General features: G+C 47.2%; 1 long non-coding RNA gene across 1 annotated transcript in view; it reads left to right on the top strand.

Moving 5' to 3' along the window:
- The first annotated feature begins 8332 nt into the window (after positions 1 to 8332).
- Positions 8333 to 13108, top strand: part of LOC134935721 (uncharacterized) — a 41953-nt gene continuing 37177 nt past the window's right edge. The window contains exon 1 of the long non-coding RNA XR_010180367.1: positions 8333 to 8724. This is a non-coding gene — a long non-coding RNA (uncharacterized LOC134935721). The remainder of the gene's footprint in view (positions 8725 to 13108) is intronic.

The raw sequence follows: 13108 nt of genomic DNA, 5'->3' as shown, positions 1-13108 counted from the left end.
GCCACTGTAGGCCTGCATCATAACCTTGCACCCTCATTCCGGCTAATATTAACCAGAGTGAGTGTGGAAACAAAATAACAGGTTTGCCGGGGTAGAGGGAGGAAGGAAGACCTCCTGAAGACTACAAGCAAGAAGACCTTTGGGCGAGAGAGGAAAAGACACTGAATAGAAGAAAACAAGCCAGACAATGCAAGTAAAGGGAGAAGAACCCTTGTAAAGAAGAACCAGTGCTGCTGGCCAGGATGGGTCAACAGCAGAAGATCAAAGAGAAAGACGCAATGAGGAATTCCTGGTGCCAGAGGGATACTTTTGCAGAAGAGTTTATCCTTGCCCTGTCCTGCCACGATAACTACGCCAGACAGGGTAATAAGGCTCCATTGTGGAGCAACACTGGTCTCTGCTGGGAAGGGCCAATGGGCCTACTTCAGATCAGTTACTCAGACATGTGGGGGGACACCCAGCACAGGGCTAGACCGCCCCGCATGTCTGCCCCCCCCCCCCTGGCACAAGTACAAAAGCTGCGGCGATGCTTTTGTACTTGACGAGTAGCTCCCTACCTGCGCAGCTCCTGCACGCTGGCAGGGAGCTACCATCGCTATCTGGGTTGCAGCGGCAGCGTGTGTGCGTGTGACGTCACGCAGCCGCCGTGGCTTGCCCCCCGAACGCCTGCATTGCCTGGACTGTGTCCCCAAAACGGCGGCCAAGTGCCGCCAGCCCGCCGCCTCCCACCTATCGACCGCCTCTGAGTCGATCATTCGCCTGAGATGGCCATCGGCTGTCTGGCATGCGCTGGCGCACTGCGGCGCCGGTGTATGCGCAGTTCAGACCTGATCGGCTGCTGTGCGAAAACGCACAGCAGCGATCAGGTCTGAATTAGGACCAATGTCCTTCGGTGCCTGCTGAAGTCAGCCAGAGCAAGTGAGACCCCAGAGGAGCACCTGTATATATAATACCCCACAAGTCCACCAGCAGTTTGTCTTCATTGTTATTTAAGGGCAAGGTCATAGGACATACAGACTGTATAGTCAGACACCATGTATGTGACACTAATAGGCATTATGCCCTGTTCAATGTCCTCAGGGCTTTATATAATGGGGTTATAGGCCCTGGCATAGTAGCAGGCAGTAGCCCCTTACTTTAGGTTGTGTTAGGCTACCACACAGATCACTGGTCTCATAGAGAGCACTAACCCATGAGCACTTGTGCCTCAGGCCCCACTCTCTACTTTAAAGTAATGAAGTGAAGTAATGGCTCGACAGATTAAATAGGCCCCGGCCTTGTTTACATGCATCTATGTAGTAGGCATTAGTACTGCAGTGCTACACTTTGAGGCACAGTCAGGATGTGCCCCTTTTTTAATGGAATAAGTTCCTCTACAAGCACTGCTAGTATACTTTAACACAACGTCCTAGAACTTGTATCACCAGGCTAATCCTTTCCATCTACATAATAGCCCAGGGAGACACTTATCTGTCCACAGGACCTTCCGCAGTTTCCCTGAGTACCGGAAACAATTTCATTTCATAGAAAAAAGGACTGATTATGCCTGTTTGAAATAATCTCATAACTAGTATAGCCCCGTCATTCCATGGGTATAGGGTCTCCCCACCTCCCCCTACACTAGTAGTGTCTGCGCCATTTTTCGGCAGACTTTCGCCCCTTACGCTCCTCTGTCCTTTCCAGCAGTCCCTTCGCCACATTCCCCCACTGTGGGAGCAATTAGTATTGGAGCCATCGGCTGGCTACCAGAAGAGCCTCCACTGGCTTTGGTCGGCTCCCACAGGAGCGGGCCATTAGAGAAGGGGGACGACTTACTCCCACTCGAGCCTTCCCATGCACGTATTGCACATGTCAGAGACGAGATAAGATTCTAATCCTATGATTTTAAAAAGTATTGTTACACAATAAATATAATTTTTAATTTTGAGTTATAATAATTGTACATTTTTCTCCAGACCTTATGAATGAAGTGGAAAAATGTGCGCATATTTTTCATCATCAGTAAATGATGTCCACTTATCCGGTGAACGAAGTCGAAGTCCCAGCTCAAAATCTTCAGCCAACGGTAAATTGACCAGAGGTTTCACTCCGTGCAGCCAATGGTGAAAAAAACAATAGTTCAATGTGTCCAGCCAATGGTAACTCCACCGACAGCGCAAAATGTTCAGCCAACATTGAATCAGTGAAATGATCAAGCATAAGAAAATCACAGTAGGTCAAATGGATACGATGGACCTCGTCATCTGAAAGAACAGTGCTATTGAAGAACTTCTGAAAATAAAATAGGACATTTAGCAGAGACAGGAAATAGACAATGGAGCATTTTACATCATTCGTTGAACAAAATTGATTTATTTGAAGGCAAATAAAAGACTCCCTGTTACCTACTTCCAAGGGCAGCAACAGCTATTGTTCTCTTCTTCCCAATGCTGCAGCAATATTACCCTATATGCATGAGTCTGAGACGCATGCAATGCAGTCGAAATTACGGTTGCATACAGAGCTCGGAAGCTCCAAGTGACTATCTGCTGGTATGCTGTGTTGTACGCATCTACTGCCTTCAGGCCATGAGAGCAGCCATCATTGCTAGAAATGGTGCTTACTCCTACCCCATTCTAGGTGCAGAAGATGCGACAGAAAGTGGCATGCACAATATATACGCATGGCTCAGAATAAGGCGTAACTATGGCTACATGCTATATACACACACCAACGGAATGCTACTCTTATATGCAAGCACCCAGTTGTCATCGGTGAGAGGCAACCGAGATGAATATGACTTGGAACCGCTCATGGCTGCTCTAAGTGCATAAGTCGGCCGCGGTGCATGAGCGGTTTGGGAAAAACCGCTAGATACAGCCGCATTCAGCCTTGCAGGTGACTTAGAATCAGACCCATAATGCCTTCACCTGCCTATAAAATTCTTGACTATATCTATTACATTGGCCAAGGGGTTCAGTAGGATTTACCGGCAGTAGGGATGCCAGCCGTTAGTATACCGACAATGGCATCCCGTCCGCCAGTATGCCGACAGCGGGGCGAGCGCAAAGAGTCCTCTTGCGGGCTCACTGCACACGCCATGCTGCGGGTTCTGTAGCTCGCTGCGCTTGCCACAGGTTCTATTCCCCCTCTATGGGTGTTGTGGACACCTACGAGTGGGAATAGTCCTGCTGCGCCAGTATTACCGCTGCCGGAATTGCCAGCTGTCAGAATTCCGGCGTCGGTATCCTGAACACCGGGATCCCGACAGCCGGCAAACTGAATGTATACCTGGCCAAGATCAGGGAGCAAAGGTTACCAGAATGATGAGTCAGCGTTAGAGGTTGCCTGGCAACGCCAGCGTCATCATGTCAGCCAGGCAGGTTTGGAAACAGCACTTTTATTTTAAAAAGCAGCTGGTGAGCTACATTCTCATCCATCTCACTAACACAAACCAAAAGAAAAAACAATATATTATAAAATGTAAGGTATAGGTTATATATATTTTAAACCTTTTGAAAGGCAATTATTTTAATAATAAAAATGTACGTAATATATTTCTAATAATAATCACGATAATAATATTATATGAAAATACTGTACATGCACCTACTCGTGTCCATATACAGTACAGGAGTAGCAGGAGGAGGGGCCCAGTGTTATGGATCTTTGGGTGCAACAGGCCGATTATTTAAATCCACCCCAGAGGGTCGAGTCTTTGTTGTGTATTACTGGACACTAAGGCGTGGACATTAAGGTGTGTACACACTGTGAGATAAATCTGTAAGATTTTGACTATATAGTCAAATCTTAAGGAAAGTTAGTGGAAATCTCAAGGTGTTAGGCAGCTTGCGATACCAATTCATAGGCAAACGCAGGGGGGGTTTCCGGTTGCCTGGAAACCCCCTCCTCTTGACAAGTGGCTCAAATTATGACAATAGCAATGGTATATAATATGATTACTAAAGCTGCAACCACATCCTGCAGTGTAAGGGACAGAGCGGAGCTGCTAAACATGCCCAGTGGTAGCAGCTTCTTCTGCCAAGTTATCTGTGTGTGTGGATCTGAGCACTCAATCAGTGCACTAGACCAGAGAGCAGCTGCCAGAAAGAAGAGACAGGAGCCTTACCATAAGGTGGGAGAATCTGTGCTTAGAAAGTGCAGTGCTGGTTCTGTTTGCGTATTTATTTATTATAGTATGTTTAACCTTTTTCTGACCACTTATTTATATTATTTAAATGTGTTTGATACAGCCTATACTATAGAACATCTTTAGTGTTAAATATTAATACTTTATTCCATGTTCCGCAGATTGGGAGACTGTGGATTGCATTTGGAAACCCTCATCCAGAAATCCTGCGTTTGCCACTGAATTCGATCCTGATGCGCGCTCCTGTGGGATCGGTATCGTAAGGCTAGATAGACTGTGCAGGCAAGTCAATCTTGACTACCTAGTGTACTATCTAGTACAAAGTATAGTCAAAATTGGCACTTAGTCAAAATCATACATAGACAAAATCTCAAGTACAGATAGTCAAAATCTGTCCTATCTGTGCTCTGGGGGAGTTCAAGGGAAATCGCATAGTCAAAATCGGGCATAGCAAGGATCTCACCGTGTGTACACGCCTTTACCCAGTGAAGGTAAGACCAGGTGGCTTGGTTGGTTTGCAGCCGCCACTTCTCACCAGCAGGAGTTTTATTCTTCCAATCTGCAGGATAGGAGACACCCCACACCCCACTAACCATGTCTGTGCATATTATTCTTCAATTTTATGGCAGGGTGAAGTGTGCACCATCATTTTAAAAAGTTATCTCCTATAGCAGTTTATATATACTACTACCAAAACCTATTTACAGCAAGAACTTGATAAATGGTTTGGGCAGCCTGAGGCACAACATTTCTGCAACGTCTTGTTAGTGAAAGGGAACCTTTGTACACCAGGGTCAGTCTCTGAGGAGTTTTTGTTTTAATTTGTTGGTGCAATAATTTCTTACAATGTTTTTCCTCACATATATGGGGTAGATGTACGAAGCCTTGGAGAGAGAGTGGAGGGAGATAAACTTCCAACCAATCAGATCCTACTTGTCATTGTTCAAACACAATCTGTAACATGGCAGTTAGGAGCCAATTGGTCGATACTTTCTCTCTCTCCACTTTATCACTCTGCCAGGCTTAGTACATCTCGCCCATAAGAAGTAATGTCTCGAGCAGTGAAAAGAGTGGAGAAGTGGACCAGCTAAGACGTTGCCCAAAGCAACCAATCAGGATTGAGGAAGCATTTAAGTACATTCTATAAAATGGTCGGCAGCTGCTGATTGGTTACCATGGGCAACCTCTGCACTGCTCCACTTCTTGATAAATACAGCAACCCTATGGTTTCCGCTGTTCTTGGTTAAAGAACTCTTTATTTAGAGTTTCTTTTTTGGTTGAGTATTTACTATTCTATTTAGGGGGAGATGTACTAAGCAGTGATAAGAGTGGAGAAGTGAGCCACTGCATCAGCTGCTCTGTATACTTTTATATTAAGCAAATTATAAATGTAACATCAATGCTGATTGGTTGCAGCTTCTCCACTGGCTCACTTCTCTACTTTTATCACTGCTTAGTACATCTCCCCCTTAGTCTCAATGAGTGGAAAGTAATGAAGTCCGAGTTCGGAGGCCGTGCGGGATGCCGGTCGAACTCGGACATTTGTTTAAAGGGGCAATCATGCACAAGGCTAAACCGTGCCTTTACATGATTGCCCCTTTTATAAAAAATTTAAAGTTTGGCTGGCATCCCGCATAGCCGCCGAATTCGGAGTTCATTACCTCTCGCTCAATATCAGGGATTATTTTCTTATGTGCTTTATAATCCTTACCTACAATTGCAGTTTTTTTATTGGGGGCACATACTGTAAATCAATCACATTTTCATGAAGTATGCTTAGTAAATTAAATTAGGTATTTGTTAGAGCCTATTTGCAAACAGATTTTTAACCCCTTCCCCCCCATAAACGTGGAGAGCAGGAAAATAATTGGACAAATGTACCAGGTGAATCTAATTTAGCATGATACAGCGATAGACAGCAGTGTCTACAGTAGCAGGTTTACTACTCTTACCACCTGAGTTGCGTTTTATAGGCCGTGTTACAGCTCCGAGAAATTTGCTGCGAAGGGGACAAACCTTCAGGAACAAACACTTTGTTAGCGATTTGTCTGATTCCTGTATAAAGAGACCACCATTGCTGGATCTGCTCAGTAACAGCTGTGCACACCCAGGGAATTCATCTTGCCTCTAATCTTAACTGTTTTTCCGTTATAAAACCTTTTAAACGATTTCACCACTTGTATCTTGACTTTCTCTCCACTGCCTGAAGCTTGTCTAACTGGGCTGACAAGGAAGCTGCTGAACCATTACATCTCCCGCTGCTTCTCTCTGTGGGTTAAGTTTGACTAAATAGTCCAGATGACTTTTACATTTGGAAAACATTTTTATTTTCACTGTATGGCGCTGATTTTCAGGAGCGCAGTTACATTAAACACTGAATTGGTTCACAAGGAATTTTTAAATTAGTAAGTCATGCAATGTGGAAACAGTACACCAACATCGGTTATGAGAGTTATTTGTTCTCTCTCTCTCTCTCTATCTATCTATATATATATATATATTACGCACGCACGCACACACACACACACACACACACACACACACACACACACACACACACACACACACACACACACATCTGTCTGTATTACAGATGACATTTACAAAGACTGCTCCAGACAGTATTTTTTTTACTGTGAACCAAGAGACTCAAGGTAAGATTTTAAACACATAATTCACCATCAGGGCTGGATTAAAGTAGGGGCAATAGGGGTGGTCATCCCAGGGCCCCCACACCCTGTCCCCTACTGAATCAGATCTAGGACCCCGTTGCTTTACCACCGTCTCTCCTATCGATGGCAAAACCATTCGACAATGGTCTTAAACCATCAATGATTAGGAATCATCGATGGTTGATGGCCATCCCTAATATAATACACAGTCAGTCTCAAGGGAACTCAATTCCCATGAAACACTCACTGTCAGAGACCATTGCGATACTGTGAGTCACAGTATCCCAGGGAGCCGCGGGCGGAGAAGACTGAGGCGCTGACGGAGCTGCTGAGTGAGACACCATGTTATTTTGTGCCTCAGACAAGTTCAGCAGCGGCGGTGGTGGCAGCTTTTCCTTGCAAATTTTCTCCAGGTTGTCAAACTGCAAAAACAAAACAAAAGAGTCAATAATTAAAGCACATTGTTTTTATACCTTATGTGACATATTTATACCACCAGACAGGCGCATGAATGTATACCTGGCGCCCAGAAGCAAAGTAGGCAATGGGGCACAACACCCCCCTTGATTGATGGAGTAGAACAGGAAGGAATGTGCCAGTAATTCCATACCTCCCAACATGACCCTCTCCAGGAGGGACAGAATGCTCTGTTCCTGGACTTTTCTCTTAATTTATGATTGCCAGCACCTGTGCTGAAACACCTTTCTTATCCATTAACCTGTTCAACACAGGTGCCAGCAATCTTAAATTAAGAGAAAAGTCCAGAAGCAGAGCATTGTGTCCCTCCTGGAGAGGGACATGTTGGGAGGTATGTAATTCTGCCACTTTTGTATAATCTCCAGCCACCCCGCCACCCCCCCCCCCCCACCAGTTGTCTTCCAGAACCAGCCCCCTTCTGTATCCCCCTAGCCTGTAAGCCTGTAGCCCACAGACACTTACCATCTTTGGAGTCTTGTGGGCTGCTGCCCTCTTCTTTTCACGCCAGCATCTCCTCTATCATTGGTGCGACGCGTGTGACATCATGACGTCACACGCGCCGGGTCACAACAAGGCAAAAAACTTAATTGTACTTACAGGCAGCCGCCGGCAAGTGATAGGTCCAGCTAAAATCGCTGCCTGCGCCAATGCAGTGACCAGAAGTGCGCAGGCATAGGTAATAGATGGATCTCTCTGTGCCCCCCTCACACAGAGCCGGCGCTAGCCGCTCAGCAAAGGGATGCAGTGCAGGGAGGCGCCAAATTGAAGAGGCGCTCAGCCTCTCTCTGCTCTGCATCCCTGCTGCTGCCAGCTGCCGCTGCGCCTGTCACACTGGATGACAAGTAGCGGCGCTGGCAGCAATAGTGCGGCTCACCCCCCTTCTCCTCCCCAGAAAGCCTGCAGGCAGTGTGTGTGTGGCCTCAGCCTACACACAGCGCCGTTGCCACTGACATCCGGAGTTGCCTCGCGGGTTGGGGGCGTGGCCTAATAGCGGGACCCGTGGCCACGCCCCTTTGTAGGAAAAAACTTTTTAAAAAAAGTATTTTGCTGTACAGAGCAGGGTAAGTGTAGTCCCTGAGCCCCTCAGCCATGGTCAATTCGAGGGGGGAGTGTGATCACTGTGATCACAATCCGCCCACCCACCCATATAGGAACAATAACATTAGCAGCAGCCACTCTGCCCCACTGCAGCACAGCACACTGTGCAGCATGTGCTGTGCTGCCAACACGAGAGCTGCTGCTGCTGCCCAGTAAGGTGGGAGGGGGTTAGGAGTGCAGGGGACCAGGGCCCTTCCATCAGTGCCAGGCCCAAGTAATTAGTACCCGCTCCCTCCCCCTCTCTGGGTCACTGACAACATCCTACAGAGCCACTGGAGTAACGGAGCCTGTGAGAAACCGGAGAAGAAGGGAGAGGAGGAGCAGCGCCTGAGCCGGGACCTCCTGCAGGTACCGGGGCCGCATTGTGGAGGGAATGAAGGCTGTACCTGGCATAGGGGGTCATTCAGAGATGAACGCAGATCGGTGCATACGCAGCCGTATCTGCGTTCACCTCTGCACATGCTCAAGGCCGCCCAGCCGGACACTACTGTGTAGTGTAATGCGACTAATGGACACTACTGTGCAGTGTAATGTGACTGACGGACACTACTATGCAGTGTAATGTGACTGACGGACACTACTGTGCGGCATAATGTGACTGACGGACACTACTGTGCGGTGTAATGTGACTGACGGACACTACTGTGTGGTGTAATGTGACTGACGGATACTACTGTGCGGTGTAATGTGACTGACGGACACTACTGTGCGGTGTAATGTGACTAATGGACACTACTGTGCGGTGTAATGTGACTAGCGAACACTACTGTGCAGTGTGATGTGAATTGATACTGTTCTGTAGCCCCTATATTTTTGGCTCTTCCCCCTGCTGGGGGAAGTGGCATGTGTAAAAGGGTGCTCTACCTGGCGCAAAGTGTAAAAGGGAACTCTACCTGGCTCAGTGTGTAAAAGGGTGCTCTATCTGGAATAATGTGTGAGTGGCTCTACCTGGTGCAATATGTAAAATGGGGCTGTATCTGGCGTAATGAATATAAGGGGCACTACTTGTCGGAATGTATAGAAGTGGTACTATTGTGTGGTGTAATTTTGAATAATAGAGACTACTGTGCATCATAATTATTTTACGTTCCTATATTATAGGTAATTTTTTTATGACCGTATATTTATGGATCTTGAGGGGGGTGGGCACCAAAATGTCTAGTTACAGCTCTGAGGATCAGTCACATATGTATTTGTAGAAAGGCGCAAAATTGATAGGTTGCAGGAGGGCGCCGAACACCCTAGCACCGGCCCTGCCCTCACACCTGGCACTCGGTGGCCAATGAGTCCATGGCCTTCGGGAGTTCCGCCACTGCCACCAAATGTTTTTAAATAAACCTGCAATGAAAATCTTAGGCGTGATATGACTCCTGGCTTTAAGTAATAGGCTGATGCTCTACAGAACTGTAGAATATATTAAAGGAAGGTATCAGTGACATACCGTCAGGGTGGGCAGGTAAAGCAGAGCCTCAGCTGTCATACTCCAGTGTACACCGGCGTTTTGACTACAAAAATTATTACAATAATACAAAGAAGATATTTCTAACTTATAAATATCATCTTTATAGTATTTATATCATCTTTGTATAATTCTATAATCAAAACTCACCACCAAATCATATAGTGTGTGTGTGTGTGTGTGTGTGTGTGTGTGTGTGTGTGTGTGTGTGTGTGTGTGTGTGTGTACATTTGGCTCTGATACTAGCCGGTGCCTCCCTATCAATTGACCCCACTGCACGTCACTGCTAATAATGGATATCAATTTTAGAGAGTAGAGACGGGCAGGAATATGTTACAATTATGTGTGCCAGTATTGCCAATAGTGATTTTAAATCTCCCAATAATGTTGATGGAGCATTGGGGCTAGCAAAGGATTTAGGAGATGGACAAAAGGTAAAATGCATTTGTTAACATTTTGGCTGCAGTTAAAAAAACTTCTACCTGTTAGAGTGTGTAGCAGCAACATGTAAGTATGGGAGCTTTATTAGAGTGCTCTTATTAAACCATTACCATCATTTTTTTCACCACGTTTTACAGGTTGAGGGTCCCTTATCCAAAATTCAAAATCCCACATTTCTCTGACGTCCTAGTGGATGCTGGGAACTCAGAAAGGACCATGGGGAATAGCGGCTCCGCAGGAGACTGGGCACAACTAAAGAAAGCTTTTAGGTCACCTGGTGTGCACTGGCTCCTCCCACTATGACCCTCCTCCAAGCCTCAGTTAGATTTTGTGCCCGGCCGAGGTTGGATGCACACTAGGGGCTCTCCTGAGCTTCTAAAAAGAAAGTATATAATTAGGTTTTTTTATTTTACAGTGAGACCTGCTGGCAACAGGCTCACTGCAGCGAGGGACTAAGGGGAGAAGAAGCGAACCTACCTGCTTGCAGCTAGCTTGGGCTTCTTAGGCTACTGGACACCATTAGCTCCACAGGGATCGACCGCATGGAACTGGCCTTGGTGTTCGGTCCCGGAGCCGCGCCGCCGTCCCCCTTACAGAGCCAGAAGCAAGAAGAGGTCCGGAAAATCGGCGGCAGAAGACATCAGTCTTCACCAAGGTAGCGCACAGCACTGCAGCTGTGCGCCATTGCTCCTCATACACACTTCACACTCCGGTCACTGAGGGTGCAGGGCGCTAGGGGGGGGCGCCCTGAGCAGCAATAAAAACACCTTGGCTGGCAAAAATACCACAATATATAGCCCCAGAGGCTATATATGTGATAATTACCCCTGCCAGAATCCATAAAAAAGCGGGAGAATAGTCCGCGAAAAAGGGGCGGAGCTATCTCCTTCAGCACACTGGCGCCATTTCTCCCTCACAGCTCCGCTGGAAGGAAGCTCCCTGGCTCTCCCCTGCAGTCTACACTACAGAAAAGGGTAAAAAAAGAGAGGGGGGGCACTAAATTTAGGCGCAGTATATATAACAGCAGCTATAGGGGACATAATTCAGTTATACCCCTTTTACACTCGCAGGAAAATCCCGGGATATTGCACGTGAACGCGCATCATCCCGGGATTCTTCTCAGTGTAAATGGGTACATGGACAATTTCCCGGGACGAGCATCCCGGGATTTCATCCCAGGTCAAAAGCAGGGTTGGACCCGGGACCGTCCCGGGAAGCTGTGTAGTGTAAAAGGGTCCGTCCCGGGATTCACTATCCCGGGACTGTTAAAAGGACTTGGATTGGAGCTTTCTTGGGCTCAGAAAAGCTGATGTCATCTTTTCTGAGCCCAAGGCCATTTCTAATGACCTACTAATGCATTTGCAGGGATATCCCGGGATCAGTGTAAATGGGGCTGTCCCGGGTCGATCCCAGGTCTTAATGCAGTGTGAAAGGGGTCAGTCCCGGGAATGCATCCCGGGAAGCATCCCGGGAGTGACCCGGGAGTGCGAGTGTAAAAGTGGTATTAGTCCCTGCATTATATAGCGCTCTGGTGTGTGCTGGCATACTCTCACTCTGTCTCCCCAAAGGGCTTTTGTGGGTCCTGTCCTCTGTTAGAGCATTCCCTGTGTGTGTGCGGTGTGTCGGTACGGCTGTGTCGACATGTTTGATGAGGATAATGATGTGGAGGCGGAGCAGATGCCTATAGAAGGGATGTCACCCCCTGCGGGGCAGACACCTGAGTGGATGGACTTATGGAAGGAATTGCGTGCACGTGTCGACTCCTTACGCAAAAAATTTGACGACATGCCAAATGCGGGACAGCCGGCTTCTCAGCTCGTGCCTGTCCAGGAGTCTCAAAGGCCATCGGGGGCTCTAAAACGCCCGCTACCTCAGATGGCAGACGCGGATGTCGACACGGATACTGACACCAGTGTCGACGACGATGAGTCTAGTCTAATGTCCACTAAGGCCATTCGTTGCATGATTGAAGCAATGAAAGAGGTGTTACAAATTTCTGATATAAACCCAGGTACCACTAAAAAGGGTATTATGTTTGGGGAGAAAAAACTACCCGTAGTTTTTCCCCCATCAGAAGAATTAAATGAAGTGTGTGAAGAAGCGTGGGCTTTCCCTGATAAAAGATTGGTAATCTCTAAGAAGTTACTAATGACGTTCCCTTTCCCGCCAGAGGATAGGTCACGTTGGGAGACACCCCCTAGGGTGGATAAAGCGCTCACACGTTTGTCTAAAAAGGTGGCACTACCGTCTCCGGATACGGCCGCCCTCAAGGAACCTGCTGATAGAAAGCAGGAGGCGATCCTGAAGTCTGTATATACACACTCAGGCATTATACTTAGACCAGCTATTGCGTCAGCATGGATGTGCAGTGCTGCCGCTGCGTGGTCAGATTCCCTGTCAGAAAATATTGACACCCTAGACAGGGACACTATTCTGCTAACCATAGAGCATATAAAAGACTCAGTCTTATACATGAGAGATGCACAGAGGGAGATCTGCCGGCTGGCATCTAAAATAAGTGCATTGTCCATTTCTGCTAGGAGAGGCGTATGGACTCGCCAGTGGACAGGGGATGCAGATTCAAAAAGGCACATGGAAGTTTTGCCTTATAAGGGTGAGGAGTTATTTGGGGATGGTCTCTCGGACCTAGTTTCCACAGCAACTGCTGGGAAGTCAGCATTTTTACCCCATGTTCCCTCACAGCCTAAAAAGGCGCCGTTTTATCAGGTACAGTCCTTTCGGACTCAGAAAAACAGGCGTGGAAAAGGCGGGTCCTTTCTGTCCAGAGGCAGAGGTAGGGGAAAAAGGCTGCAACAAACAGCAGGTTCCCAG

The sequence above is a fragment of the Pseudophryne corroboree genome, chromosome 6 (genome assembly GCF_028390025.1).
Source record: "Pseudophryne corroboree isolate aPseCor3 chromosome 6, aPseCor3.hap2, whole genome shotgun sequence".
NCBI classification, from domain to species: domain Eukaryota; kingdom Metazoa; phylum Chordata; class Amphibia; order Anura; family Myobatrachidae; genus Pseudophryne; species Pseudophryne corroboree.
Note: the sequence above shows the minus strand (reverse complement) of the source record. Positions and strands in the feature narration are given on the sequence as shown.